General features: G+C 40.6%; 1 non-coding gene across 1 annotated transcript; it reads right to left on the bottom strand.

The window, feature by feature from the left end:
- Positions 1-18,539: 18,539 nt before the first annotated feature.
- On the bottom strand, positions 18,540-18,644 carry LOC145537242 (U6 spliceosomal RNA). The gene has a single exon (XR_014076273.1). It is a non-coding gene; the product is annotated as a U6 spliceosomal RNA (small nuclear RNA).
- Between the last annotated feature and the right edge of the window lie 8,932 nt (positions 18,645-27,576).

The following is a 27,576-nucleotide window of genomic DNA, read 5'->3' as shown; positions in this document are numbered from 1 at the left end:
GGGTATATGTGTCTTTTTCAATTATGGTTTCCTCGGGGTATATGCCCAGTCGTGGGATTGCTGGGTCATATGGTAGTTCACTGGAAGGACTGATGTTGAAGCTGGAACTCCAATACTTTGGCCACCTCATGCGAAGAGTTGACTCATTGGAAAAGACCCTGATGCTGGGAAGGATTGGGGGCAGGAGGAGAAGGGGACGACAGAAGATGAGATGGTTGGATGGCATCACCGACTAGGTGGACATGAGTTTGGGTAAACTCCGGGAGTTGGTGATGGACAGGGAGGCCTACCATGCTGTGTGATTCATGGGGTCGCAAAGAGTCAGACACGACTGAGTGACTGAACTGAACTGAACTGATGGTAGTTTTATTCCCAGGTTTTAAGGAATTTCCATACTGCTCTCTATAGTGGCTGTATCAATTTACATTCCCACCAAAACTGCAAGAGGGTTCCCTTTTCTCCACATCATCTCCAGCATTTATTATTTGTGGATTTTTTATTTTTAGATTTTTTTTTTGATGATGGCCATTCTGACCAGTGTTAATACCATCTAATATACCACGTTTTCCTTATTTGTTTATTTATCCCTCTCTCCAATCACAATGCAAGCTTTATAATGGCAAAGATTATTGTTTTGTCATTGTCCTATCCTCAGCATCTAGAACAGTGCTTTGTATATATTAGCCACTCAATAAATATTAAATGAATCAATACTTCACTATGCAGAAAGTAGTCAAATGGTCACACTTAGCTGCAAAGGAGGCTTAACAATATTAAAAATTAGCTGTGTAGCCTTTTATTCAGCAAAAATCTCTACTACTACTACTACTACTGAAGAAGTAGTAGTTGGGATCTTCACAACCCAGGGATCAAACCCAAATCTCCCACATTGCAGGTGAATTCTTTACCAGCTGAGCCACAAGGGAAGCCCACTACAGAAGAAGAAAAAACTAATATTGAAAATGCTGGAGAGGGTGTGGAGAAAAGGGAACCCTCTTACACTGTTGGTGGGAATGCAAACTAATACAGCCACTATGGAGAACAGTGTGGAGATTCCTTAAAAAACTGGGAATAGAACTGCCATACGACCCAGCAATCCCACTGCTGGGCATACACACTGAGGAAACCAGAATTGAAAGAGACATGTATACCCCAATGTTCATTGCAGCACTGTTTACAACAGCTAGGATATGGAAGCAATCTAGATGCCCAGTGGCAGAAGAATGGATAAGAAAGTTGTAGTACATAAACTCAATGGAATATTACTCAGTTATTAAAAAGAACACATTTGACTCAGTTCTAATGAGGTGGATGAAACTGGAGCCTATTATACAGAGTGAAGTAAGTCAGAAAGAAAAACACCAATACAGTATATTAATGCATATATATGGAATTTAGAAAGATGGTAACAATGATCCTATAGGCAAGACAGCAAAAGAGACACAGATGTAAATAACAGACTTTTGGACTCTGTGGAAGAAGGCAAGGGTGGGATGATTTGAGAGAATAGCATTGAAACATGTATATTACTATGTGTGAAACAGATGACCAGTCCAAGTTCAATGCATGAAACAAGTCACTCAAAGCCAGTGCACTGGGACAACCCAGAGGGATAGAATGGGGAGGAAGGTGGGAGGGGGGCTCGGGACAGGGGGACACATGTACACCTGTAGCTGATTCATCTAGATGTATGGCAAAAACTTCCACAATACTGTAAAGTAATTAGCCTCCAATTATAATAAATAAATTTTAAAAAACTAATATTGAACAGCTAACAGGCTATACCTCACAAAGCAAAGAAAGTAAAAATCTCATACTTAATTTATAACCAGTCTATAGCTTGAATGTTCTATCACCTGTCTTTTAACATATTGATACATATATGTGTGATAAATAACCTCTCTCTCCAGAAAATTAGCATAAGCACAGTAAAATTAAGTCCTTTCATATGTGTAATGTTTTTCAAATTTGAGAAAACTGTAAGTCCCAACGCTCTGAGACCCTGATCAAGTGACATGATATCTTTGGACCTCTTTCCTTATGTACTGAATAGTAAAGTTCTAAGTTTCAGGTACAATAGAAGGTGCAAAGCGATCTGTAAACTGCATTGCCTTATACAACTGAGAAGCATTATAATATCTGATTTCACAACTATGCTATAAGGGAGGCAGCACCACCCTATACCCTGCAGTTGCCCCAAATATAGGGTTCAAACTTCGTAATTTCTATGGTACTCACTTTTTGCTGTACTGGCCTCCATTAAAGATGGCATTTCAGCTACCTAGAGAAGAGGTAGGAATTTAGGAATCAGCAAACTAAAATGGACTGGAATGGGTGAATTTAACTCAGAATGACCATTATTTCTACTAGTGTGGGCAAGAATCCCTTAGAAGAAATGGAGTAACCCTCGTAGTCAACAAAAGAGTACAAAATGCAGTACATGGATGCATCTCAAAAATGACAGAATGATCTCTGTTCATTTCCAAGGCAAACCATTCAATATCAGAGTAATCCAAGTTTATGCCCATACCAGTAATGCTGAAGAAGCTGAAGTTGAACTATTTTATGAAGACCTACAAGACCTTTTAGAACTAACACCCGAAAAAGATGTCCTTTTCATTATAGGGAACTGGAATGTAAAAGTAGAAAGTCAAGAGATACCTGGAGTAACAGGCAAATTTGGCCTTGGAGTACAAAACGAAGCAGATCAAAGGCTAACAGAGTTTTGGCAAGAGAACGCACTGGTCATAGCAGACAACGCCTTCCAACAACACAATATAAGACGCTACATGTGGACACCACAAGATGGTCAATACCAAAATCAGATTGATTATATTCTTTGCAGCCAAAGATGGACAAGCTCTACACAGTCAGCAAAAACAAGACTGGGAGCTAACTGTGGCTCAGATCATGAACACATTATTGCCAAATTCAGACTTAAATTGAAGAAAATGGAGAAAACCACTAGACCATTCAGGTATGACCTAAATCAAATTCCTTACGATTATACAGTGGAAGTGAGAAATAGATTCAAGGGATTAGATCTGAAACAAAGAGTGCCTGATGAACTATGGATGGAGGTTCATGACATTACACAGGAGACAGGGATCAAGACCATCCCCAAGAAGAAGAAATGCAAAAAAGCAAAAGGCTGTCTGAGGAGGCCTTACAAAGAGCTGTGAAAAGAAGAGAAGTGGAAAGCAAAGGAGAAAAGGAAAGATATACCCATTTGAATGCAAAGTTCCAAAGAATAGCAAGGAGAGATAAGAAAGCCTTCCTCAGTGATCAATGCAAAGAAATAGAGGAAAACAATAGAATGGCAAAGACTAGAGACCTCTTCAAGAAAATTAGAGATACCAAGAGAATATTTCATGCAAAGATGGGCTCAATAAAGACAGAAATGGTAGGGACTTAACAGACCAGAAGATATTAAGAACAGGTGACAAGAATACACAGAAGAACTGTACAAAAAAGATCTTCATGGTCCAGATAATCACGATGGTGGGATCACTCACCTAGAGCCAGACATCCTGGAATGTGAAGTCAAATGGGCCTTAGGAAGCATCATTATGAACAAAGCTAGTGGAGGTGATGGAATTCCAGTTGAGCTATTTCAAATTCTAAAAGATGATGCGTGTAAGTGCTGCACTCAATATACCAGCAAATTTGGAAAATTCAGCAGTGGCCACAGGACTGGAAAATGTCAGTTTTCATTCCAATCCCAAAGAAAGGCAATGCCAAAGAATGCTCAAACTACCTCACAATCGCACTCATCTCACACGCTAGCAAAATAATGCTCAAACTTATCCAAGCCAGGCTTCAGCAGTACATGAACCATGAACCTCTAGATATTCAAGCTGGATTGAGAAAAGACAGAGGAACCAGAGATCAAATTGCCAACATCCATTGGATCATTCGGAGAAGGCAATGGCACCCCACTCCAGTACTCTTGCCTGGAAAATCCCATGGACGGAGGAGCCTGGTAGGCTACAGTCCATGGGTTCGCTAAGAATCGGACACGACTGAGCGACTTCACTTTCACTTTTCCCTTACATGCACTGGAGAAGGAAATGGCAACCCACTCCATTATTCTTGCCTGGAGAATCCTAGGGATGGCAGAGCCTGGTGGGCTGCCGTCTATGGGGTCACACAGAGTCGGACACGACTGAAGCGACTTAGCAGCATCGGATCATTGAAAAAGCAAGAGAGTTCCAGAAAAACATCTACTTTTGCTTTATTGACTATGCCAAAGTCTTTGACTGTGTGGATCACAACAAACTGTGGAAAATTCTGAAAGAGATGGGAATACCAGACCACCTGACCTGCCTCCTGAGAAATCAATATGCAGGTCAAGAAGTAACAGTTAGAACTGGACATGGAACAACAGACAGGTTCCAAATTGGTGAAAGGAGTACATCAAGCCTGTATATTGTCATCGTGCTTATTTAACTTATATGCAGAGTACACCATGAGAAACACTGGGCTGGATGATGCACAAGCTGGAATCAAGATTGCTTGGAGAAGTATCAATGACCTCAGATATGCAGATGACACCACCCTTATGGAAGAAAGCGAAGAACTAAAGAGCCTCTTGATGAAAGTGAAATAAGAGAGTGAAAAAGTTGGCTTAAAACTCAGCATTCAGAATACTAAGATCATGGCATCCTGTCCCATCACTTCACTGCAAATAGATGGGGAAGCAATGGAAACAGTGAGAGACTTTATTTTCTTGGACTCCAAAATCTCTCCAGATGGTGACTGAAGCCAGGAAATTTAAAGACGCTTGCTCCTTGGAAGAAAAGTTATGACCAACGTAGACAGCATATTAAAAAGCAGAGATGTTACTTTGCCAACAAAAGTCTGTCTAGTCAAAGCTATAGTTTTTCCAGTAGTTATGTATGGATGTGAGAGTTGGATTATAAAGAAAGCTGAGCACTGAAGAATTGATGCTTTTGAATTTTGATGTTGCAGAAGACTCTTGAGAGTCCCTTGGACAGCAAAGAGATCCAACCAGTCCATCCTTAAGGAAATCAGTCCTGAATATTCATTGGAAGGACTGAAGTGGAAGCTGAAACTCCAATACTTTGGCCTTATTGGAAAAGACTCTGATGCTGGGAAAGATTGAAGGTGGAAGAGAAGGGGACAACAGAGGATGAGATGGTTGGATGACATCACCGACTCAATAGACATGAGTGTGAGTAAACTCTGGGAGTTGGTGATGGACAGGGAGGCCTGGCGTGCTACAGTCCATGGTGTCACAGAGAGTCGGACATGAATGAGAGACTGAGCTGAAATGACCTGAGAGAAGAGGACTGACCTGAATCAGTGCAAAGAAACTTATCTCATTCTAGGGCGGGGCTAAGATGGCGGAGGAATAGGACGGGGAGACCACTCTCTCCTCCACAAATTTATTGAAAGAACATCTGAACGCTGACCAAACTTCACAAAACTACTTCTGAAGGCTGGCAGAGGACGTCAGGCTTCCACAAAGACAGCCCATTATCTTCAAAAGAGGTAGGAGAAATTATAAAAGATAAAAAGAGAGACAAAAGAGTTAGGGACGGAGATGCGTCCCGGGGAGGGAGTCGTAAAAGAGGAGGAATTTCCAAGCACCAGGAAACCCTCTCACCAGCGGGTGTGGGGGAAGATTTCTTATCTCGGAGGGCAATGTAACTGGGAGGAAAAAATAAATAAAATCCACAGATTACGTGCCTAAAGCAACTCCCAGCAAAGAACCCCAGACGCTCGCATCATCCGCCACCAGCAAGTGGGGGCTGAACGGAGAGGAGCGGGCGGCACTGCCTAGGGTAAGGACCAGGCCCGAGTGCCCCGAGGGCAATCTGAGGGAGCTAACGTGAGATAGTAACCTAAACTGTGGGACAGCCAGAGAGAGAGAACTATCCCGCGAAAAGCCCAACTCTAAGGCACTGCCGGCCCGCTCACAGAACAAAGGACTGAGCGATACCAGAGGAGAGCTAGCCGGCTGCGGACCGCGCCATCCCCCGCCGGACACAGCGGGCAGGCGGGGCCCGCCAGAGCTGGAAAGGGGCAAACTCGGCCCCAGAGAGGGCACCCCCTACCAAACTGCAAACAGGCTCCCAGTTTCTAAGCAAAGACTGCCTGAGATCCCAGAGGGTCGACAGCCGCCGGGAGGGTCGCAGCCAGAGACCAGCTCCCCAGAACCGACACAAAGCACACCGGAGCCGGGCGCGCCCGTAAACCGAGGCGGGGACCAGGGAGGTGATAAGCCGCACCGCCCCAACAGGGGGGAGCACGCTCGCCAAACTCCTGGCCGCCTGAGCAGCTCTGACTGGGAACGGCACAAGCCGTGGGCGAAACCGAGTCTGTGCCTTTGTGGAGTAACCGAGAGCCTGAACCTGAGCGGCTTAGACCTGGGAAGTGCACGCATCTCAGGGCCCACTCCCCGGCCCACTCCCCGGCGGAGTAACCTGAAGCCTGAGCAGGGTAGACGGGGAAAGCACACACGCCGTGAGTGGGGGCGAACCCAGTGCGGCCGAGACACTGCGAGCTCACCACACACACGCCAGATTTGCAGTGTTCCTTCCTCCCCACAGCACGATTGAACAAGAGAACCTAAAGAGATCACCTCCACCGCTTTGTTGCAGGGCGGAAATTAGATACTGAAGAGATCTCCAAACAGAAGCCAAATAAACAGAGGGAAGCGCTTTGGAAGGGACAGGCCGACAGATTAAAATCCCTGTAGTTAATACCGACTGCATTGAAAAGGACCTATAGATCTTGAAAAGTATAAGCAGGAATAAGGATCTATCTGAAACTGAGCAGATCCCACACTGCTCACAACAGCTCCAGAGAAAGTCCGGGATATATATTTTTTTACTATTATTATTATTTTTTTTTAAATTTTTTTTTAAATTAAAATTTTTTTTCTCTTCTTTCCTTTTTATTCAAGTCCTCTATTACACCTTTAACTTTCATTTTCATAACCCACTATTAACTTGCAAAAAAAAAAACCCTATTTTTGAAGCAAACTACATACATATATCTTATACCTTTTGTGTTTTCTTTTTTTAATGTTTTTTCCTGTTTTACTTTTTTTTTTTACTGTTTTACTGTTTTTTTTTTCTTTTTACACTGTTTCCTTTTTTCTTTTTTTTATATTGTAAGTTTTATAAGAGTCTAACCTCTACTCTAGATTTTTAATCTTTGTTTTACATATTTGATATCAATTTTGTACATTTAAGAACCCAATCTTTAGGACCCATTTTTACTCAGGAGTGTGATCACTGGCCTGATTACTCTCTCCCTATTGATGCTCTTTCTTCTCCCCCAGGGAACCTCTATCTTCCACCCTCCTCCTTCTCTTCTCAACCCAATTCTGTGAATCTCTGACGGTGATCTGGGTACCGGAGAACACTTCAGGAACAGGATACTGCCCAGATCTCTCTCTCCCCTCTTGATTCCTCCCTTTCTACTCATGCTCACCTCTATTACCTTCCTCCCCCCTCTCTATGTATCTCTGTGAGCCACTCTGAGGGTTCCAAACTGTGGAAAGCACAGAGGGAAGTGCTTACTGGCTAGATTGCTCTCTCTACATTTGAATTCCCCTCTTCCCCTCCTGGTCCCCTCAACCCCCCCCCCCCATCTCTCCATGTAACTCAGTGAACCTTTCTGGGTATCCCTCACTGTGGAGAATCTTTTCACCATTAACCTAAAAGTTTTATTATTGAGGCTGTATGGAAGGAGAAGTCTTGAGGCTCCTGCAAGAATAAGACTGAAAGCCAGGGGAAACATTAATTAATAAGAGACCATCCAATAGCCTCCATATATACACTGAAACCAAGCTCCACCCAAGAGCCAATAAGTTCCAGAGCAAGACATACCACGCAAATTCTCCAGCAATGCAGGAACATAGACCTGAGCATCAATATACAGGCTGCCCAGAGGCACACCAAATCCATAGACATCTCAAAAATTAATACTGGTCACTCCATTGCACTCTAGAGAGCAGAAATCCAGCTCCACCCACCAGAACACCGACACAAGCTCCCCCAACCAGGAAGCCTTAACAAGCCACCTGTCCAACCCCAACCACAGTGAGGAACCTCCACAATAAAGAGGAACTTCATACTACCAGAATACAGAAGGGCCACGCCTAACACAGCAATCTAAACAAGATGAAAAGGCAGAGAAATACTCAGCAAGTAAAGGAAAATGAGAAATGCCCACAAAACCAAACAAAAGAGGAGGAGATAGGGAATCTATCTGAAAAAGAATTTAGAATAATGATAATAAAAATGATCCAAAATCTTGAAAGCAAAATGGAGTTACAGATAAATAGCCTGGAGACAAAGATTGAGAAGATGCAAGAAATGTTTATCAAGGACTTAGAAGAAATAAAAAGGAGTCAATATAGAATGAATAATGAAATAAAGGAGATAAAAGACACTCTGGAGGGAACCAACAGTAGAATAACGGAGGCAGAAGATAGGATAAGTGAGGTAGAAGATAGAATGATGGAAATAAACGAAGCAGAGAGGAAAAAAGAAAAAGGAATCAAAAGAAATGAGGAAAACCTCCGGGACCTCTGGGACAATATGAAACGCCCCAACATTCGAATCATAGGAGTCCCAGAAGAAGAAGATAAAAGGAAAGGCCATGAAAAAATACTCGAGGAGATAATAGTTGAAAATTTCCCTAAAATGAGGAAAGAAATAGTCACAGAAGTCCAAGAAACCCAGAGAGTTCCAAACAGGATAAACCCAAGGCGAAACACCCCAAGACACATATTGATCAAATTAACAAAGATCAAACACAAAGAACAAATATTAAAAGCGGCAAGGGAAAAACAACAAATAACACACAAGGGGATCCCCATAAGGATAACAGCTGATCTTTCAATAGAAACCCTTCAGGCTAGAAGGGAATGGCAGGACATACTTAAAGTAATGAAAGAGAATAATCTACAACCCAGATTACTGTACCCAGCAAGGATCTCATTCAGATATGAAGGAGAATTCAAAAGCTTTACAGACAAGCAAGAGCTGAGGGAATTCAGCACCACCAAACCAGCTCTCCAACAAATGCTAAAGGATCTTCTCTAAACAGGAAACACAGAAAGGATGTTTCAACACGAACTCAAAACAACAAAGTAAATGGCAACGGAACCATACTTATCAATAATTACCTTAAATGTAAATGGGTTGAATGCCCCAACCAAAAGACAAAGGCTTGCTGAATGGATACAAAAACAAGACCCCTATATACGCCGTCTACAAGAGACCCACCTCAAAACTAGGGACACACACAGGCGGAAAGTGAAGGGATGGAAAAACATATTTCATGCAAACGGAGACCAAAAGAAAGCAGGAGTCTCAATACTCATTTCAGATAAAATAGACTTTAAAATAAAGGATGTGAAAAGGGACAAAGAAGGACACTACATAAAGATCAAAGGATCAATCCAAGAAGAAGACGTGACAATCATAAATATATATGCACCCAACATAGGAGCACCACAATATATAAGGCAAATACTAACAAGTATGAAAGGGGAAATTAACAATAACACAATAATAGTGGGAGACTTTAATACTCCACTCACACATATGGATAGATCAACTAAACAGAAAATTAACAAGGAAACACAAACTTTAAATGATACAATAGACAAATTAGATTTAATTGATATTTACAGGAGTTTCCACCCCAAAACAATCAATTTTACCTTTTTCTCAAGTGCACATGGAACTTTCTCCAGGATAGATCACATCCTGGGCCATAAATCTAGCCTTGGTAAATTCAAAAAAATTGAAATCATCCCAGCCATCTTCTCTGACCACAATGCAGTAAGATTAGACCTCAATTACAGGAAAAAAACTATTAAAAATTCCAACAAATGGAGGCTAAACAACACGCTTCTGAATAACCAACAAATCACAGAAGAAATCAAAAAAGAAATCAAATTATGCATAGAAACGAATGAAAATGAAAACACAACAACCCAAAACCTATGGGACACTGTAAAAGCAATACTAACGGGAAGGTTCATAGCAATACAGGCGTACCTCAAGAAACAAGAAAAAAATCAAATAAATCAACTAACTCTACACCTAAAGCAACTAGAGAAGGAAGAAATGAAGAACCCCAGGGTCAGTAGAAGGAAAGAAATCTTAAAAATTAGGGCAGAAATAAATGCAAAAGAAACAAAAGAGACCATAGCAAAAATCAACAAAGCTAAAAGCTGGTTTTTCGAGAAGATAAACAAAATTGACAAGCCATTAGCCAGACTCATCAAGAAACAAAGGGAGAAGAATCAGATCAACAAAATTAGAAATGAAAATGGAGAGATCACACAGACTCCACAGAAATACAAAGGATCATAAGAGACTACTACCAACAGCTATATGCCAATAAAATGGACAACTTGGAAGTAATGGACAAATTCTTAGAAAAGTATAACTTTCCAAAACTGAACCAGGAAGAAATAGAAGATCTTAACAGACCCATCACAAGCACGGAAATCGAAACTGTAATCAGAAATCTTCCAGCAAACAAAAGCCCAGGACCAGACGGCTTCATAGCGGAATTCTACCAAAAATTTAGAGAAGAGCTAACACCTATCCTACTCAAACTCTTCCAGAAAATTGCAGAAGATGGTAAACTTCCAAACTCATTCTATGAGGCCACCATCACCCTAATTCCAAAACCAGACAAAGATGTCACAAAAAAGGAAAACTACAGGCCAATATCACTGATGAACATAGATGCAAAAATCCTTAATAAAATTCTAACAAACAGAATCCAACATCATATTAAAAAGATCATACATCATGACCAAGTGGGCTTTATCCCAGGAATGCAAGGTTTTTTTAACATCCGCAAATCAATCAATGTAATACACCACATTAACAAATTGAAAGAAAAAAACCATATGGTTATCTCAATAGATGCAGAAAAAGCCTTTGACAAAATCCAGCATCCATTTATGATAAAAACCCTCCAGAAAGCAGGAATAGAAGGAACATATCTCAACATAATAAAAGCTATATATGACAAACCCACAGCAAACATTATCCTCAATGGTGAAAAATTGAAAGCATTTCCCCTAAAGTCAGGAACAAGGCAAGGATGCCCACTTTCACCACTACTATTCAACATAGTTTTGGAAGTTTTGGCCACAGCAATCAGACCTGAAAAAGAAATAAAAGGAATCCAGATAGGAAAAGAAGAAGTAAAACTCTCACTGTTTGCAGATGACATGATCCTCTACATAGAAAACCCTAAAGACTCTACTAGAAAATTACTAGAGTTAATCAATGAATATAGTAAAGTTGCAGGATATAAAATTAACACACAGAAATCCCTTGCATTCCTATACTCCAATAATGAGAAAACAGAAAGAGAAATTAAGGAAACAATACCATTCACCATTGCAACAAAAAGAATAAAATACTTAGGAATATATCTACCTAAAGAAACAAAAGACTTATATATGGAAAACTATAAAACACTGATGAAAGAAATCAAAGAGGACACAAACAGATGGAGAAATATACTGTGTTCATGGATTGGAAGAATTAATATAGTGAAAATGAGTATACAACCCAAAGCAATCTATAGATTCAATGCAATCCCTATCAGGCTACCCATGGTATTTTTCACAGAACTAGAACAAATCATCTCACAATTTGTATGGAAATATAAGAAACCTCGAAGAGCCAAAGCAATCTTGAGGAAGAAGAATGGAACTGGAGGAATCAACCTGCCTGACTTCAGGCTCTACTACAAAGCCACAGTCATCAAGACAGTATGGTACTGGCACAAAGATAGAAATATAGATCAATGGAACAAAATAGAAAGCCCAGAGATAAACCCACGCACATATGGACACCTTATCTTCGACAAAGGAGGCAAGAGTATACAATGGAGAAAAGACAATCTCTTTAACAAGTGGTGCTGGGAAAACTGGTCAACCACTTGTAAAAGAATGAAACTAGAACGCTTCCTAACACCGTACACAAAAATAAACTCAAAATGGATTAAAGATCTAAACGTAAGACCAGAAACTATAAAACTCCTAGAGGAAAACATAGGCAAAACACTCTCCGACATAAATCACAGCAGGATCCTCCATGACCCACCTTCCAGAATATTGGAAATAAAAGCAAAAATAAACAAATGGGACCTAATTAAAATTAAAAGCTTTTGCACAACAAAGGAAACTATAAGCAAGGTGAAAAGACAGCCTTCAGAATGGGAGAAAATAATAGCAAATGAAGCAACAGACAAACAATTAATCTCAAAAATATACAAGCAACTTCTGCAGCTGAATTCCAGAAAAATAAACGACCCAATCAAAAAATGGGCCAAAGAACTAAACAGACATTTCTCCAAAGAAGACATACACATGGCTAACAAACACATGAAAAGATGCTCAACACCACTCATTATTAGAGAAATGCAAATCAAAACCTCCATGAGGTATCATTTCACACCAGTCAGATTGGCTGCTATCCAAAAGTCTACAAGCAATAAATGCTGGAGAGGGTGTGGAGAAAAGGGAACCCTCTTACACTGTTGGTGGGAATGCAAACTAGTACAGCCACTATGGAGAACAGTGTGGAGATTCCTTAAAAAACTGGGAATAGAACTGCCATATGACCCAGCAATCCCACTGCTGGGCATATACACCGAGGAAACCAGAATTGAAAGAGACACGTGTACCCCAATGTTCATCGCAGCACTGTTTACAATAGCCAGGACATGGAAGCAACCAAGATGTCCATCAGCAGACGAGTGGATAAGGAAGCTGTGGTACATATACACAATGGAATATTACTCAGCCATTAAAAAAAATGCATTTGAATCGGTTCTACTGAGATGGATGAAACTGGAGCCCATTATACAGAGTGAAGTAAGCCAGAAAGAAAAACAACAATACAGTATACTAATGCATATATATGGAATTTGAAAGATGGTAACGATAACCCTATATGCGAGTCAGAATAAGAGACACAGATGCATGGAACAATTTTATGGACTCTGAGGGAGAAGGTGAGGGTGGGACGTTCTGGGAGAATAGCATTGAAACATGTATATTATCGTATGTGAAACAGAACACCATTCCATGTTCGATGCATGAGACAAGGGCTCAGGGCCGGGGCAATGGGATGACCCAGAGGGATGGGATGAGGAGGGAGGTGGGTGGGGGGTCCAGGAAGGGGAACACATGTAAACCCATGGCTGATTCATGTCAATGTATGGCAAAAACTTTTACAATATTGTAAAGTAATTAGCCCCCAACTAAAATAAATAAATTTATTTAAAAAAAAAATTAAAAGCTTTTGCACAACAAAGGAAACTATAAGCAAGGTGAAAAGACAGCCTTCAGAATGGGAGAAAATAATAGCAAACGAAGCAACAGACAAACAATTAATCTCAAAAATATACAAGCAACTTCTGCAGCTGAATTCCAGAAAAATAAACGACCCAATCAAAAAAATGGGCCAAAGAACTAAACAGACATTTCTCCAAAGAAGACATACAGATGGCTAACAAACACATGAAAAGATGCTCAACATCACTCATTATTAGAGAAATGCAAATCAAAACCACAATGAGGTATCATTTCACACCAGTCAGAATGGCTGCTATCCAAAAGTCTCCAAGCAATAAATGCTGGAGAGGGTGTGGAGAAAAGGGAACCCTCTTACACTGTTGGTGGGAATGCAAACTAGTACAGCCACTATGGAGAACAGTGTGGAGATTCCTTAAAAAACTGGGAATAGAACTGCCATATGACCCAGCAATCCCACTGCTGGGCATATACACCGAGGAAACCAGAATTGAAAGAGACGCGTGTACCCCAATGTTCATCGCAGCACTGTTTACAATAGCCAGGACATGGAAGCAACCTAGATGTCCATCAGCAGACGAATGGATAAGGAAGCTGTGGTACATATACACAATGGAATATTACTCAGCCATTAAAAAAATACATTTGAATCGGTTCTACTGAGATGGATGAAACTGGAGCCCATTATACAGAGTGAAGTAAGCCAGAAAGAAAAACAACAATACAGTATACTAATGCATATATATGGAATTTGAAAGATGGTAACGATAACCCTATATGCGTGACAGAATAAGAGACACAGATGCATAGAACAATCTTATGGACTCTGAGGGAGAAGGTGAGGGTGGGACGTTCTGGGAGAATAGCATTGAAACATGTATATTATCATATGTGAAACAGAACACCATTCCATGTTCGATGCATGAGACAAGGGCTCAGGGCTGGGGCAATGGGATGACCCAGAGGGATGGGATGGGGAGGGAGGTGGGTGGGGGGTCCAGGAAGGGGAACACATGTAAACCCATGGCTGATTCATGTCAATGTATGGCAAAAACTTTTACAATATTGTAAAGTAATTAGTCCCCAACTAAAATAAATAAATTTATATAAAAAAAGAAACTTATCTCATTCTAGAAATCTAATAGTCCCTGAGCTTCCTGTTCAAGATGGCAGAGTAGAAGGATATGCGCTCATCTCCTCTTGCAAGAGCACCAAAATCGAAACTAGCTGTTAAACAATAATCAACAGGAAGATGCTGGAACCTACCATGAAAAGATATGCCACCTCCAAAAAAGAAGAATCCAGAACAAAATGGCAGGAGGGGGCAATCACGATAAAATCAAATCCCATACCCACCAGGTGTGTGACGCACAATCTGCACAACAGTAATAGCAAAGTTCTCCAACTTTTGTGAAGGTTCTGAGCCCCAGATCAGACTTCTCAGACCAGGGATTTGGCAAAAGTGACTGGGAATCCCCAGGGAATCTGACTGTGAAGGCCAGCAGAATTTGATTACAGAATTTCCACAGATCTGAGGGAAACAGAGGCTCCACTCTTGGAGAGCACAAACAAAATCTTGTATGCTCCAAGATCCATGGGAAAGGATCAGTGACTCCACAGGAGACTGAATCAAAACTACCTGCTAGTGTTGGAGGGTCTCCTGTGGAAGCATGGGTCAGCTGTGGCTGGCCACAAGGATGGAGGTACTGGCAGCAGCAGTCCTGAAAGTGGTCTCATGTGTAAGTCCTCTTGGAGGTTGCCATTAAACTTACCATAGAGCCTGTAGACCTCAGGACTGGGTAGCCTCAAGCCAAACAACTAACAAGGAGGGAGTGAAACCCCACCCATCACAGATAGTTGGATTAGAGCTTTACACATCAAGACACATAGTAATCAAACTGACAAAAATTAAAGACAAAGATAAAATATTAAAAGCAACAAGGGGAAAATTATAAATAACATACAAGGGAACTTTCATTAAGGTTATCAGCTGATTTCTCAACAGAAACTGTACAAGACAGAGGGGAATGGCATGATATATTCAAAGTGATGAAAAGGAAGAATCTATAATCAAGAATATTCTACCCAGCAAGACTCTTGTCCACATTTGACAGAGAAATAAAAAGCTTTCCAGACAAGCAAAAGTTAAGAGAATTCAGCATCACCAAACCAGTTTTCCAACAAATGCTAAAGGAACTACTCTAGGCAAGAAACGCAAGAGAAGGAAAAAGCCTACACAAAACATATCCAAAACATTTAAGAAAATGATAATAGGATCATACAAATCAATAATTACCTTAGATGTAAATAGATTAAATGCACCAACCAAAAGACATAGACTGGCTGAGCAGATGAAAATATGTGCATGTATGTGTGTCCACTTACTACATCACTCTTTTTAACCTTCCAAATTGCATGCAATAATTTTATATTTTTAGGTTAATCATGTTTCTATTATGGCTTGCAATTGTAATTATCATTTATTTTTTGTCTGGCTATGGTTTGTGATAACTAACAAACATCTTTTACTGTTGTGATTATGTAACTATTATTCATTTAATACCATTGTATCATGATTGGTCAACAGAAAATAATAGACTTGTATATCACTAAAACTACCATTTAATAGAAAAACCTGTAATCACTTTTTAAAATTCAGATGCATATCAGAATTATCTTGGAATTTTTGAAAAATACAAATGCCCAAGTATTGCATTTTTTCTCCAAAGCTCCAGATGTGTTTCTAATGAGCAGCCATGTTTAAGAACGACTGAACTATAAAATGATCTTTTACTTTTATCTAGTTTGTTTCACTTTTTCTATTTCATATTTAATGCTCCCATTTCATTTAGTTTATATTTTCCAATTTCTCTCTTTTTTCGCATGTTCTGTCTCAAGCCTTTATAAAGCATAGTAGAAAACTGTAGATATATAATGTACAATATAATATATATATATCTCCAAGTTTCAGGAAAGTTGGATTTTTGCCTAGAAAAAAATTTGATATTTTGATTCCACTTCTTTGACTTAGTATGAATAGAATGGTTATTTATATTTGCTCAAAACTTTGATATAGTTCCATGTATTCTGACATCTAGTATTACTCCTAAAAGTCTAGAAAGTTTATTATCTTGGTGTGTGTTTTTTTTTAATAAATTTATTTATTTTAGTTGGGGTCTAATTACTTTACAATACTGTAGTGGTTTTTGCCATACATTGACATGAATCAGCCATGGGTTTACATGTGTTTCCCATCCTGAACCCCCCTCCACCTCCCTCCCCATCCCATCCCTCTGGGTCATCCCTTTGCCCCAGCCCTGGGCATTTGTCTCATGCATTGAACCTGGAATGGTGTTCTGTTTCACATATGATAATATACATGTTTCAATGCTATTCTCTCAGAACGTCCAACCCTCACCTTCTCCCTCAGAGTCCATAAGACTTCTATGCATCTGTGTCTCTTATTCTGTCTTGCATAGGGTTATCGTTACCATCTTTCAAATTCCATATATATGCATTAGTATACTGTATTGATGTTTTACTTTCTGGCTTACTTCACTCTGTACAATGGGCTCCAGTTTCATCCATCTCAATAGAACTGATTCAAATGTATTCTTTTTAATGGCTAAGTAATATTCCATTGTTTATATGTACCACAGCTTCCTTATCCATTCATCTGCTGATGGACATCTAGGTTGCTTCCATGTCCTGTCTATTGTAAACAGTGCTGCGAGGAACATTGGGGTACACGCGTCTCTTTCAATTCTGGTTTCCTCGGTGTGTATGACCAGCCATGGGATTGCTGGGTCATATGGCAGTTCTATTCCCAGTTTTTTAAGGAATCTCCACACTGTTCTCCATAGTGGCTGTATTAGTTTGCGTTCCCACCAACAGTGTAAGAGGGTTCCCTTTTCTCCACACCCTCTCCAGCATTTATTGCTTGTAGACTTTTGGATAGCAGCCATTCTGATGGGCTTATTTTTTTAAGAAATTTGAGTCAGACTTGAAGCTTCTAATCCAATTCTGAGACTATAAACAAATACTATGTTGCAAAAGCAAGGAAATTAACATGTAATATAGTATTACTAACTATAGAGTTTGTTCAAATTTCACAATATTTTGTGCTAGCATCCATTATTTGTTTTCATACCTTATTCAAGACTCCACATTGTATTTAACTGCATTGAGCAGCTTCAGCATGCAACAAATTCTGGTAAACTCTCCTCTTATTCTATTATAAGTAGTTTCTAATTTTCCTTGTTATGGCTTTTTAGACACACACATCATTTAAAAGTGAAAATTTACCTTCCAAATATATGGGATTTTTAAAGTATCTCTGATTGTAATTTCTCATTTTGATATTAATTTCTCATTTAAATGTTTCTTCTCTGCAATCAGCCTCTGTGGTTTTCCAGTCTCTTAACTTTATTGAGACTTTCAGTGGCTAAGTCAAAGATCTCTCTTGATAAATGTCACATTGCACTTGAAAACATATGGGTTACTTTCAAATATCTTTTTATATTGATCTCTAATATAATTCCAAAGTGATAAGAGAGCAGACTCTATATGATTTCAGTACCTTTAGATCATAAAATTTTTTCACCTGCTCTTATGTCCCTGAATATATTCCAGTGTCTCCTAGTTTCTGGTCTATGGGCACTTGAATTTGTATCCTACTCTTGTGTGAAAATTGTATAAATCTAAATTATGCTGACTTGGTTCACAGTGCTTTTTGGGTCTACTATATCCTTCTACTTCTCTGTATATTCATTCTATTAATTTCTGAGAGCTTGATATTGAAACTCCAACTAAAAATCTTAATTTATCTACTTAAAAATTATAATATATATTTTATGTTATGTTGTATATAATATAACCCAGTGTCCATTCCAACACTATTTACAACAGCCAGGACTTAGAAGCAACCTAGCTGTCCATCAGCAGATGAAGAGGTGAAGAAATTGTGGTTCATATCTACAAGTGTGTAGTGAAAGTGTTAGTCACTCAGTCGTGTCTGACTCTTTGTGACCGCATGGACTGTAGCCCACCAGGTTCCTCTGTCCACAGAACTCTCCAGGCAAGAATATTGGGTTGGATTGCCATTTTCTTCTCCAAGGGATCTTCCCAACCCAAGGATTGAACTCAGGTCTCCTGCACTGTGGGCAGATTTTTTTTTACTATCTGAGCCAACAGGAAAGCCTTAAAAATTATGGAACAGTTCATGAATTTGTGTGTCATCCTTATGCAGGAACCATGCTAATCTTTTCTGTATCATTCTAATTTTAGTATATGTGTTGTCAAATTATACAAGAGGTTGCTTTTTATCCTACGAGTAATTGCAAAAAGTTTTAAACAAGAGAGTACACAATCAGCTTAACATGTTAAAAAGACCACTCTGATTACTATGGGGAAGATAGACTGAAGGGTTTGGGCCACAGTGGTGACAATCATGATGGAGAAAAGTGAATTGATTGAGAATGAGGTATAGAAGAAAATCACTCAGATTTGGCAGTTGACTGGAAACAGAAAGTACTCAAAGACGCTGCTGGAGTTTTTTCCATTCTCAGTCTGGCACTATCACTTAATAACTAGAGGCCCTTGGGCATCACTTCATTGCTAAGCCACAGTTTCTTTGTGGGTCAGATGGATATAATAACTGCTAGTGTACTTGCCTCTTCCATATTAGGGAGACTCAAATGAAACAGTGGCTGTGAATGCTTTTTTTCTAAGGTACAGAGAGCTATGAAACAGGAGGACTGAGGATAACTCACAGGTTTAGACTCACTGCAAGCACAAATGAGTGATCAACAGGTGATAAGATGCCTAGTCCAATAATATTTTTTCAGGTTTATTTCTTTTTTAAAGTGCCCCATGTAAGGGCCCTTGTAAAGAAAGAACATCTTACTTTACTCTCAGGAGGATATGAACCCTGTGGTCTCACAGCAGTACTGGGCTGCTTGCACCTAAACCATCTGTACTGTTCTCCAGGCCTTCTCATAAGCAATGCAGGGCTGTTCATATGGCTAGTGGCTACCATACTGGATAGCACCTATGTAGAACTCAGGAGGCCAGTAATTCAGAGATAAGAGCACCAGAGCACAGGTAGACCCAAAGCAAGCCCTGATGCTAGGGCAGGAGGTGGCCAATGATGGCAATTTCTAGAGTAGCATTAGCGCAAGTCCATGGCATAATGGTAAGAGGCAATAAAGTTTGTCTTTGTCACTCTACCTTTTTGGGAAACATTGAAGGCAAAGGAAGAGGGGATGGCAGAGGATGAGATGGTTAGATAGGGTCACCGACTCAACAGACATGAATTTAAGCAAACCCCAGGAGATGATGAAGGACAGAGAAACCGGGTGTGCTGAAGTCCATGGGGTCGCAAAGAGTCAGACACGACTTAATTACTAAATAACAACTTTCTACCTTCCTGGCATCCTGTGTGTTACCCCTGATCCCAATATTTTGTTTCCCATTATCATAGGACTTTGTTTCCAACTGACTACCAACATCTCCTTGATAAGATTTTAGGGTATCCCCACTTTCATATTGGATTATGCTACTGCTTATAATACCATTCTTCCCTTTGCCTTATGACTATCTAAATCCTTGGAGATGTTCCCATAACCTGCCATTCTACCAACACCATGGGAGAGGGGGAAAGGAAAGAAGAGCAACTAGTTTAGTTCCATGGGTCTGGAGGAGGTATGAACAAATTCCTAGCATTCCTTCATCTCCCCTAGCACATTCATCTCTTGTTCTTTTTCCATATATTTAGAATTTGTATTGGTAGCTCCACTTTAAATGGAAGAAGCTAAAACACAAAGAGGTGATGACTGATTGCATAAAGTCACAATGCAAGTTTATGGCAGACCCAGGAACTAAACCCAGGTCTGTTGCCCCCAAGCCAACTAGAGTTTCTATTCAAGGGAATCGGCTTCTCCATCAGAAAACGACTTCTTCCTGTTGGAAGCCAGTGAGCTAAAGAAATGCAGCAAGCTGCAAGTAGAGATCCACCCCATAGGAGGCTGTTCCATGAACCTCTCTACCTCACTCCCAACCCCAAACACAACAATCAAATTTCAGGCCTGAAAAATGCATGCACTATCCAGGCTGGGGGCAGAGGATACAGAATCTGGCTCCCTCTTCTTGTTCCCCTCCAGATCCCTGGAGTTTGAGCCTTGGAAAAGCCACACTTTACAGGGAGGGTGCCGCCCCATGACAGCTGCAAGCAGGTTATTCCAGAGAATGTTGAGATGGCAGGAATATTTTCCAGTTGAAATCAACCCATTTCTCTTTGCATCTGAGTCTTGGGAACATTCATGATGAAAATCTAGACGGCATGACATTGTATGCACTCTGAAAGCCAGGCTGATGCTACTCTGGTTGGTGTTGCCTTTGGCTCACACTGAGGGCCAAGTCAGACTCCCAGAAAGATCGGGCCAAAGCAACTTCAGCCAAAGACCCTGCGCCATTCATATTTTAAAAGCTGTCTACATTTAGTGGTGACCAGGTCTCTCAGTCAATGATTGGCTTTTTGTACTGTGCAAGGAAGATCTGGGGCTATGAGCCTCACCTCTCTTGCAGTAGGCCAGAGAAGAAGAGTCCCTTGGCCATACCTTTGTTGCAGCAACCCGTGGTGAGGAGAGAAAATGGCAGAAAGGAAACATGGCAGGCTGAAGGCAAATGTAATACATTCTAACCCAGAGTACTACTGGCATCAAATTGAAGTGGATGCAGGGCTATGTGCAGGCAGAGCCATGGATTTTCCCACCAAGGTCTTTCAGTATACTCAAAGGAGGGATTATGGTATTGAGAGAAGGGCTCACAACTGGAAATGAGAAATTTGTTTTCCTGACTTTCTGTTTCCTTCTATATCACAGCTTGGGCCCTGATTGACCTCTCTTAGGGTTTTTTTTTACTAAAAATGCTCATAAAAATGATCACCACAATCCCAACAGCACAAGTGGAAGCACAGAGTATTGCCTAGAAGGCAGAATAAGTGAGCTGTGCTACTTACTGGCTGCGTGACAAGTTACTTTGCCTACTCGGGTCTTCAGTTTCATCCCATTAAATTATAAGTAGAATAAGCTCAGCCCACATCACAAGGCTTTATGAGAACCAAATGAGATAATGGGTATGAGTGAGCTTTGAAAGCTGTAAATTGTGAAACTTAGAGCTAGGATCTCTGAAGCTGACTGGGTGATGCAACTAGCACGGTAATATGTATAAGTAACTTCTCTGGGCTTACATCATTTTGAGAGGAATGAAAGAAAGACTGAAGTATCCCCTAAACTCTGGAACCCTTGCTTATAATACATAGAAATCTGGGTGCAAAATGAAACCAGAGTGCAGAGAACAACACTGAGCTTTAGTAAGGGCTGGTGTGAGTGTGATTTAGGGAGGAGGTCTCCACAGCATTATGTTCCAGGACCAGGAAAGCTCCAGCTCCCAAATATTCCTATTACTAATGGCTGAAATACCAGAAGAAAAGACATGTTTTGCAGCACATTGTTTCTTCTGTTAAAAATAAAAATGTAATGATGGAATGGGAAGGACAGTGGGTCTGTGGCATTTCCAGCCTACTTTGGGGGCTACAAGTTGCATTGCTCCCTTCAAGTACTCTCCCACTGCAATCCACCAGCTACTGCTGTACTATATCATTTGAGTAACATCCCTAAATTGTAGCTCATGCCACACCACAGATCCAGAACATTTACCAATATCCCATTAGCTATGGGAGAAAATTTAAGAAGCCTCAGCCTGACATTCCAGGTTCTCCATAGCACTTCCCTAGCTCCTTCCAACTGTACCTCAAACATATGCCTTCTAAACTCTGGATGTTGGGCAAACTGCTCCATTCCAGAAATTTCAGACCAAATACAGATTACAAGGGCAACACACTGGACTAGAAATTAAGAGAAATGGCTTCCAGTCCCATTAACTTCCTGAGTGACATTGTGTGAGTCATTTATTCAACCAGAATGTCCGAAGTTTTGAATCACTTGGAAAGTGTGTTAAAATCAATTTGTTACTAAATTAACATATAAATGTTTGTGAATGACCTAATTTTTATATTCTAGAACAGAGTTTATGTCCTCCATATAATGTTACCCATATTCACTTTTTTTTTCAATATGTTTTCCAGAATGGGAAGGAAATGCCTGTTGTTACATCCAGCACCTATGGAATCACCTTGAATCCTGAATAAATATAAGGATCCTTTTAGTTTTAATGCTATAAGAAGCTGAGGTCACATGCTTTTTTTTCCTTTGGTGTGCCTCACCTTCATGTTCATCCCTTATAAAGTCCTCCCACCTTTGTGGAAAGTGTTTAAATCCTCCCCATTCTTTAAGACCTCACTACTCCTAATACTAGTTCTCTCCAATGTCACAGCTCCCCAGATTGCAGTGAATTTCTCCCCCAACTACACACACACACAATCTCTAATACTGGCTGTGCCTATTCTCTGGCTCTTCAAAATAGTTTTCTTGTGACTTCATCTCTGTCAACCATCTGAAACAGTTTGCCTTGTCTAATTTACCTATTCACACAGTGTATAAGCTCCTTAGGGCATCTCTGTCTTACAGGACTTGAGAGAAACTCCACAGGGGATGAGGTGTGGGGTAATAGGGTTCTGGCTTAGGGAATAAACTTGGCTGCTGAAGTATAAAGTCAACAGGAACATCATCCTTATCATCATCACTACCACCATCCCTGAAAGGTATAGGGCACAGTTTAAAATGTATTTTTACATCCATTGTCTTATACAATTAGATAATCTAAGCTGGAATGTCCTTAGATGATTCCAGTCCAGTGGTTCTTGCCTGGAGGGATGGTGCTTGTTAAAACACACATTTCTTGACCCCACCCAGAGAGTGTTTGATTTTCTGGTCTGTGATGGAGCCTGAGAATTGGCATTCTAACAAGTTCCCAGGTGATACAGCTGCTGCTCATCCAGGGATCACACTTCAAGAATCACTGACTTGATCCAATCCCACCACTTCACAAATGAGGAAAATGAGGCCCAGGGAAAGAAAGAGACTTGTCCAAGGTCACCTCACAGGTCAGTGACCAAGCTGTGGCTCCTGATTCCTAAGCCAGAATTCTTTCTTCATTACCACAGCTAAACCACCTTCCCTTTTTTCTCCTTCCCAAGAGTGCAGTGAAGATAAAATTAAATACTGTCTGGAAAAGCCCTTTGGGTTCTGCAAAGCTAAGATATTCATAACCAGGTGGCAGTGTTATTGCTCTACAGAGACATCTGATCTCAATTAGGCCTCTCCTCCTCTCAGCCTGGACTTTGATATTTGGACGATCCCCTTTGCCCCACAACCTCCCAGCTGTGTCTGCAACAAATAGCCAAACTTCTTGGCCCCAAGCCAGCTTGGGCCACTATTACTAGATCTGCCTTCCCTGAGGCTGTGTGCACATGGAAGGGCCCAGCTCAGCCAAGGGGATTGTAGGGGAGGGGAGCTGGTTTGGTTCAAGTAGGGCCCAAGATGAGCCTGAGGTTCAGGTTCCACCTGTGACCTACACCTTCCACCACCTTCCCCAGGTCCAACCAAGAGCAGTCTGAAAATTGCAAGGTATATATGTCGGTCCTATTGGGGATGGAGGATAGTTTACAGTCTTACCATTCTACATCTGGTCACTGGGGCTCAGTGCTGCAGTCACACCATAGATTATCCAGGGGTTGTCAACCTGTGGCCCGCATGCTAGATTTTGTCCATGGCTTGTTTTTGTAGTGTCCATGAGCTAAGAATGGCTTTCATATTTTAAATGGATTTGAAGAAGAAAGAAAAGGAGAAGAGGGAGGAGGAGGAGGAAGGGGAGGGGAAATAGGAGATGGAGGGGAGAGGGAGGAAAAGAAAGGAGAAGGTAGAAGAGGAGAAGACAGACTGTAGTGGTTCACAAAGTCTAAAATATTATCTGACCCTTTACAGAAAAAGTTCACTAATCTCTGGACTTTATACTAATGACAAAGGTACCCTCAAACTACAGAACACCAGAATTGAAAGGGCTTTGAGAACTCAGTCAAATATCAAACTACATTCCTTTGTGTTCTGGGGTTCTAGAAGTGGCTCAAGAGATTCCTTTGAGGTGAACCTGAACCTTGACCCCCACTCGACCTACTCTTCAATGAGAGAAGTTATGTCAATTTCATTTGAATAATGTTTCTCTGTTTTCTAAAATCTTAAAAATCACTGGCAGAAAACAAAACCTTCATTTTATAGATGTGAAAACTGAGGACCACAGACGGAAAGGATCATATTCAAGATCACATAATGACTTAGAGCCAGAGCTGGAAGAGAAATTTCAGGTGTGCAGACACTCTAGGTCAGTGATCTTTACAGATCGTGTCTGCTCCATCACTTCCATTGTGTCTGACTCTTGGTGATCCCATGGTCACCCTGAGGAGCCCTCCAGGCGTACTGGAGTGGATTGCCATGGCTCTCCTCCAGGGGATCTTCCTGAACCAGAGATCGAACCTGCATCTCTTGTATCTCTTGCATTGACAGGTGGGTTATTTACCACTAGCGCCACCTGGGATGCCCCTTTACACAACAACATCTTACAGATGAGAGAGAACATAACAGACTCCACTGGTGGTCCAGTGTTTAGGGATCTGCCTTCCAATGCAAAGGTCATGGATTTGATTCCTGGTATGGGAAGATTCCACATGCCATGGGGCAACTAAGCCCATGCACCACAACACAGACCGCACTCTAGAGCCCAGGAGTCACAACTACTATGCCCATGTGTTGCAACTACTGAAGAGCATGCATTGCAACTACTGAGCCAAAGCAGCCTAGAGCCCTTGCTCCGCTGCAAAAGAAGCCACCACCACAAGAAACCCCTGGACCGCAATTAGAGAGTATCCCAGGCTCACCACAACTAGAGGAAGGCTGTGCACAGCAATGAAGACCTAGGGCAGCCAAAAATAAATAAATATGGAGAACATAATAATTACAATGACAGGCATCATTTGCATAGAATTTGTCATTTTACACAGTTCCTTCACATGCTTGTCACCTCAACAGATAGCACATGTTGACAGTCTTTTGCCAATTCCATTACTAGAAATGATAAACCATTCTAGAACATCAGATCATCGCATTTAACCCTCTCATTATACAGGTGAGAAAACTGAGATCCAGAACATGTGGATTACTTACCCAAGGTATACATTAAACCAGTGGTCTCACTCTTTCTATGGCACCACACTTAGAAATCAAATATTACCAATCTGGGGAAAATAAAAACTACTTCCTCCAAGAGGATTAGCTTCCACTGCTTCCCAGTTCCTTGATAAACAATGGGCTGAGAACTTTCATGGAACTCTTTTTCTCTCTACATTTCTCTCCCTAATTTATCTCATCAGTTCTGATGGCTTAAAATGTAACCTGTTTGCCAATGACTCCTAAAGTATATCTCCAACCAAAAGTGTTTATCAAATTCCAGACTCATAAATCCATTTGCCTATTCAACATATCTACTCAGATGTCAAAACAGACCTCTCAAATTCAACATGTTCAGAACTAAACTCCTGATCTCCCCCCATCTTCCAAAAAAAAAATAGCAAAAGCAGATGCACATACTTCACCTACCAGGAAAAAGCACTAATGGATTAGAGACTACTTGAAACAATCCAAAGAATAAAAGTGTTGGAAAGTTTTGTGATGAGTGAGACATTACCTATGTAATATAAGCCAAGTTCTTTTCCAAAAAGGAAGAAGCCTCAGTTTGTCTCTTTTTTCCACCAGAGCATTCTAGGAGAGCACAAAATCAATTAATCTTAAGCAACATGAAATTAAAAGCAAAGGCAAAAGTGGTTTGTGGGATATTCTGCTCCTTTGAGGGGTAGTGGAAAAGTAGAAGTAAACTAACTCAGTGATTGATAATTTCTGTTTATGACTAGAAGAGTGTAGTCATATGGAAACTAAAGGAGATGAGAGGAGAGACAGTATGGACAAGAAGCAATTAGAAGAGAGGAAAAAAGGGATAACCAGCCCTGAGCCCCATACATCTTGGGGTTCAAGTCCAATGAAGCCTTCAAAACCCCCAAACGGAGTCTGAAGAGATAAGTACATCATTTCCCACCCTCAAAGCTCTGGACTATCTCCCTTCACAATGGCCAGCTGCAAACAGTCTATACACATTGAAACTAAACCCTGTAACAGACGCCTGAGCTCTTGTTAGTCGATCAGTCATGTCCGACTATTTGCAGCCCCATGCCTGCCAGGATCCTCTGTCCATGGAATTCTCCAGGCAAGAATACTGGAGTAGATTACCATTCCTTTCTCCAGGGGATCTTCCTGACCCAGGGATTGAACCTGGGTCTCCCGTATTGCGGGCAGATTCTTTACTGTTTAAGCCACCAGGGAAGCCCTTCACTGGACAGGACATAATCAGGTCAATGGGGCAGTATGGGCTGGTAGAAAGTTTTATATATGCAGTCAGAAGACTTGGATTCCAGGCCCATATCCTCATTAATTCTTATGAGAACTTCCCCTACTCCAACTTGGGCCTCACGTTTACCACATTAAAAATAAGAGAACTACACTTGGATTATGTATCTGTTTTTAAGCCAGTGGGATAAAATACTTAGGAATGTATCTACCTAAAGAAACAAAAGACTTATATATAGAAAACTATAAAACACTGATGAAAGAAATCAAAGAGGAAACAAATAGATGGAGAAATATACCGTGTTCATGGATTGGAAGAATTAATATAGTGAAAATAAGTATACTACCAAAAGCAACCTATAGATTCAATGCAATCCCTATCAAGCTACCAACGGTATTTTTCACAGAATTAGAACAAACAATTTCACAATTTGTATGGAAATATAAAAAACCTCGAATAGCCAAAGCAATCTTGAGGAAGAAGAATGGAACTGGAGGAATCAACCTGCCTGACTTCAGGCTCTACCACAAAGCCACAGTCATCAACACAGTATGGTACTGGCACAAAGATAGAAATATAGATCAATGGAACAAAATAGAAAGCCCAGAGATAAATCCACGCACCTATGGACACCTTATCCTCGACAAAGGAGGCAAGAGTATACAATGGAGAAAAGATAATCTCCTAAAGAAGTGGTGCTGGGAAAACTGGTCAACCACTCGCAAAACAATGAAACTAGAACATTTTCTAACACCATACACAAAAATAAACTCAAAATGGATTAAAGATCTAAACGTAAGACCAGAAACTATAAAACTCCTAGAGGAAAA

Source organism: Giraffa tippelskirchi, chromosome X (genome assembly GCF_054371585.1).
Source record: "Giraffa tippelskirchi isolate mGirTip1 chromosome X, T2T-mGirTip1v1.2.pri, whole genome shotgun sequence".
Lineage (NCBI taxonomy): Eukaryota > Metazoa > Chordata > Mammalia > Artiodactyla > Giraffidae > Giraffa > Giraffa tippelskirchi.
Note: the sequence above shows the minus strand (reverse complement) of the source record. Positions and strands in the feature narration are given on the sequence as shown.